General features: G+C 33.9%; 1 protein-coding gene across 3 annotated transcripts in view; it reads left to right on the top strand.

The window, feature by feature from the left end:
• Positions 1-5,722, top strand: part of LOC110031926 (WAT1-related protein At3g45870-like) — a 46,149-nt gene that overhangs the window by 20,683 nt on the left and 19,744 nt on the right. The gene's annotated exons all lie outside the window — the stretch shown is intronic.

Here is a 5,722-nt window from a genome sequence, read left to right as displayed (position 1 = left end):
TTTATGATATTTTAAAAAATTAAATTTTATAAATTATAATATATAATAAATTAATAATAATAATATATTAATATACTATATTAATAATATACTAATATATATATTATATATTTATATAATATAAATTGCATAGTTAACATAATATATTATTTATATATATTAATATTAGAGATGTCAAACAGACTCGTCGTTCGAGAACAGCTCGTGTTTAGCTCGTGTTCGACTCGTTCGTTAAGAAAAGAACACGAACAATGACTTCACGAACAATTTCGAATACGGAATACGAGCTTATTTGAGCTTATTTCAAACAAACTAAATTTCAAACGAATCGAACACGAACACAAGCTCTGTTCGTTCGTGTTCGGTTCGTTTACACCCCTAAATGAGAGACACGGCTCGATTCAATTAACTGCACCTGAAGAATACACTCGGATTTTCTCCAAAAAAATATCTTAACATTGTTTGTAAACTAATGAAACTACTCAAGTAGTCTCCTAATTTTGACCCCAATTATGAACCTCCTACTGTATCGGTATGATTTAGTCCACTTGGTTTCAAGCTACACTTTTTTCATTATCAGGTTCTTTACTTTATTGGTGTCATACTTGGGGACCCTTTGAAGCTAGATCTACTCACTTTCAACCTAATCAGACCTTCTCTGGCCAGAATACTTGTTGAAAGAGATATTAATTTATCTGATATTACTGAAGTTTGGTTGGGCGCAACTCATAATGAATATTGACAACAAATCGTCGTGGAGCATATACCTCCTTATTGTTCTCATTGTAAGATGTTTGTGCATAACCTTGATAAATTTCATAAGTTTCACCCTGATTTGAAATCTAAAGATTAAATGAATAAGAATGGACTTAACCCCACTGCTTTGGACATATTTGTTCCACCTGGAGAGAAAAATATCACAGAATAGGTTTTGGTGTCTGATTTAATTGCCCCTGTGGACCCTCCCCCTGAAAATACTATTTCTGCGATCGATGAGAAGCTGGATGACCTTGCTGAGCAACATACACTTTCAAACCTTATTGTAAACTGTACTGGAGGACCCCTACCTACACGGACTGATAATTAGAAGAACCTTGCAGCTCCCCATATTCAGGAAGTATCTGGGGTAGAGGTGACAACTCTTACCTCACATACACCTGAACCTCTTGTGGGCACAACTGTTGGCAATCTTTCTACTGCAACGCTACGACCTTATCAGAATGACCAACAATCTTCAGATGAGAAATGACATGCCTACACCTCCAGGAGGAAGAAGAAGAATGAAGATCAAGATAGGCTAAGGAATCTGATAGATGATATTTTGGTTACTCCGGGAAATGGTACGTACCTCACCAATTTGTTAGCTGGTTCCTTTCTGAGAACTAGAGGCAGAGACAGAACTAAATTAGGTCAATCCGATTTATCTTATATTTACCATCTACTTTTGGGTTTTTTTTTTGTGCATGTTGTACCGTGTGGGTTGGGTGCCTATTTGGGCCCACTCATACAACCTATATGTACTTTTTCTCTTTAATATAATTGCCCTTGGCCTTTAATATATATACATATATATATATATATTAGTCACTAGTTAAATTATGAGGAACAATTTTGGTAAATTTAAATTGTTTAAAAGATATAATTAAATGAAGATAACAATTAGTATAATAATAATAAAATGATATGATATATCAAAGGGTCAAATTAAGGCAAATTGTATTTTAATAATAAAATTAACATATAATAAATTAATAATACTATTTATGCATTTGACTTTTAGTTTCTCATTGGAGAAGTGAAGAGAACGTTTAGAATCATCAGTGATCGAGGTGAGTATTCATGTTCTTATACTATGGTAATATTTTACTTCTTCTAGACTAAGGGTCTGTTTGGCGCGGCACGATGAAAGACCGCGATTCTCAGCTGTTTGGTTCGACTTTCCATGCGCGACAGGACGCTGCGGGACACTGTTTAAGCGAAAGGCATGCCACGAATCTAACCCTGCAGCCAGCGTTCGAGCGATGGATTATTACGCGCATTACCCCTTCGTCGCTCCAGCTCGACGCCGAATCCCTCGCGCTCTGTCGCTCCACCGTCCCTCGTGAATAACTCATGGTTGGAATACAATTCCAAACTTCCATAGCACTGCCAATTTCTCTTCCCTACTCTGTCTATTCGACGACACCAACATGACTGCCGCAGTGGAAAACGGTGTGTCTTGGCAGCCGAGGCTCCTCCAAACCCTTCAAAGAGATTCCAGTCCGGACCCCAGGGCCTGGAAATGGCAACCCTAATCTTCACTGGCGGTGAACGGGATCAACGAGATGGAAGATGACCCTAATGGATGAAGACGTTTTCCTGGAAGAAACCCTCCGTAAGTATGATGAGGACGAAGAGGCCCTCCACGTACTTCAAGATGAGGCCCTCCTAAGTACGCCCTGCTCTTTCCCCTTCTTATCTTTCATATTCCACGAATATACGTAATTTGAAGCATTTGCATTTCTCTGTTTCTTACATTTTTACCAAGTAGATGTTTTATTAATTGACATTTTTTTCCTTATCTTCTTTGATACAATATTTCAATAGTTAGAGGTTGATTATGTGATTGGAAAGAGCAACAAAGGGGTGCTTCCAATGTCTTCTGCCCCTGCAACAATTCTCACAATTTTTGGAGTAACCAAGGAAGGTTAAATTTTTTTCTTAAATTATATTTTTTGCTTTCCCTCGACATTCAATCCTTCATTTGGTATGCATCATTCAAAGTATTGTTGACTTTTGACATATCAAACAGATTGAGATGGTTCACAAGAAGAGCATCATGTAGTATAAACAACATGAAACTCAGTCTTTTCTAAAGATCATAGTTACTTTGCCAATCATGGTTGCTAGTTGTCCTGATACGTATCGTTACTTTTTTAGTCATTACTAATTATAATTATTTTTATTTTTTGCATAGTTGCATTTAAGCTATGAAAATAGTATTTGAACTTCTGTTCTGTTTTGAAATGAATTTCTGCTTCTGAAGTGTCAAATATGTAGCTATCACAGTTCTGTTTTAAATAATTTTACTAAACAGGGATAAACTGGTCATTTTTCTAAGAACAACTGCCCCACAGCTGTTTTCACACAGCTGCACCAAACAGACTGTCAGCTTCTCCGCAGCTGTTTCCCCAGCAGAGCTGCAGCTGAAAAGTTGGGAAGTTGCAGTTGTGTCAAACAGTGCCTAAATGCATTTATTGGTACTTTTGTTATATTGAAATTAATGCAAGCTTGTGATTTTAAATTCTAGTGAATTTTTGTTTATATTATATGAATGATGTGTGCATAACAATATTTAAATGATTTATAAATATGTTGTTTTCTACACAAATAGGAATGAAATATATTTCAGCAAATAATGAGTTTGATAGATTGATTGTTTGTATGTGCATGAGTGACTATGGAGTTATCCCTTGATAGTAATAGTGGAGGAACACTAAGACATCCGTGCATGCATATGAAAAATGATATTGATATTGAAGCGCCTTAATTGGTATAAAATTTTAGACGGTAGTGTGATGATTGTATAGATATAAAATGATATTAGTATGATATTGATATAGAAAGATTCATTGAGAGCATTAATTGTTAATATTGATTTATTAAAATTTTAACCGACATGTTTTTTACTTTCTTTCTCTTTTTGTTGTTGTAGTTATGAATACGAGTATTTACTGGTCTGTTTAGTTCATTTTTATTTTAAATTAACTTTTCATGTTAATTAAGCAATTAAAGATGAATGATTGATGGAAAAACGTTTATAGAAGACACTGACAATTGGTAATGAGGTAATTTTAATTGTATCGTTTTAACTTAATTTGATTTGTGGTGTTTTATCTGCTAAATTGTAGAATAATATAGAAAATTTAATTCACACTGTCCAATCATTTGTACCTGTCTTAGATAATTCCAAGCCCTAATTCGAATCGTGACAAAATACTTGTTTCTCAACTTATTTCAACATAGAACTGTCTGTTTTAATGTGAAGTTTTTTAGTTTATTAAACATCATTGTGCATCTTTTTTTCATAAACATACAAATCGATTACACCATGTATTCGGATTCATAGCGATATTTGAGATCATTATAAAAATCTTGCATATTCTAGGATGTTGGTCGTCAAAAATATAAAAAAATATAAAAAATAAAAATACAAATCAACAAAATAAATTTAAAAACAACCAATTACTCCATGTTTGAATCACACGTCATAACTGTTCACATGAGCTATTTTTGTGGTTCGAACTAAAATCAATGACAATTATATGTATAAACTAGCCAAATAAAGAAAAAAGAAAAGTAAAGATTTAACTCAAGTAAAGTGTATTAAAGATGAAAATCAAAAAGTACTTTTTCTAGAAAAAGATATTCAAAATAGGTGGGTGATTTATTTTGATAAACTTTTTAATGAAGTTTCTGAAAATACAATCGATTCTTAGTGATCCTAATATCGTGAATAATAATAAAACGTTTCATTTTTATCGTCGCATTAGTAAAAAAGATGTTGAGGAGGCTTTAAAGAAAACCAAGGGTGGAAAGTCTATAGAACCTGATGATATCCCAATTGAAGTGTGGAAATATTTAGGAGATTTGAGAGTTCCTTGGTTTACTAAACTCTTTAATATTATTTTAAAAACTAAAAAGATGTCTGAGGAGTGGAGGAAGAGTATTTTGGTTCCCATTTTTAAGAATAAAGGGGATGTACAAGAGTGTGCAAATTATAGAGGAATTAAGTTGATGTGTCATACTTTAAAGTTATAGGAAAGCGTAATTGAACATAGGTTAAGACGCATTACAACGATTTCTCATAATCAATTTGGATTTATGTCGGGCAGGTCTACTATGGAAGCTATACATTTATTGAGAGGTTTGATGGAGAAGTTCAAAGATAATAAGGAGAATCTACATTTGATTTTTATTGATTTAGAAAAAGCTTACGATAAGGTTCCAAGAGATATCCTTTGGAGAGTTCTTGAGAAGAAAGATGTTGATATGACTTATATTCAAGTCATTAAAGATATGTATACAAGAACTGTCACTTGTGTTCAAACAGAAGGAGGATTGGCCAAATATTTTCCTATTTCTGTTGGATTACATCAGGGATCGGCTTTAAGCTCATATCTTTTTGCTTGAGGTATGGATGGCTTACTAGACATCTATAGGAGGATGTACCTTGGTATATGCCTTTTGCTGATGATATCCTTCTCGTGGATAAGACGAGAAAAAAAACTTAGAAAAAACTTGAATCAAGGAGGTCTACATTTGAGTCTAAAGGCCCTTGTTTGAGCAGAACTAAAACAAAATACATGGAATGTAATTTTAGTAGTAGTACCTCTAGTGACAGAAATGTAACTATGGGTGATCAAATTATTAAAAGGTTTGAACGCTTTAGATATCTTGGGTCTATTGCTCAAAGTGATGGTGATATTGATGGGGATGTTTTTAGTAGAATTCAAGTTGGTTGGTTGAATTGGAGGAATGCAGATAGAAAAGTACCGCATAGACCGAAAGGAAAATTTTATAAGACAGTGGTGAGACCTGCAATGCTCTATGGCGCTGAATGTTGGCCTTTAAAAGAGAAGCATAATAATAAGTTAAGTGTTGCCGAGATGAGAATGATTAGGTGGATGAGTGGCTTGACACTTAGAGACAAAATGCGGAATGAATATATTCGTGATAGGGT

Source organism: Phalaenopsis equestris, unplaced genomic scaffold (genome assembly GCF_001263595.1).
Source record: "Phalaenopsis equestris unplaced genomic scaffold, ASM126359v1 Scaffold000867, whole genome shotgun sequence".
Taxonomy (NCBI): domain Eukaryota; kingdom Viridiplantae; phylum Streptophyta; class Magnoliopsida; order Asparagales; family Orchidaceae; genus Phalaenopsis; species Phalaenopsis equestris.
The sequence above is the reverse complement of the archived record's forward strand: the minus strand, read 5'-3'. Positions and strand labels throughout refer to the sequence as shown.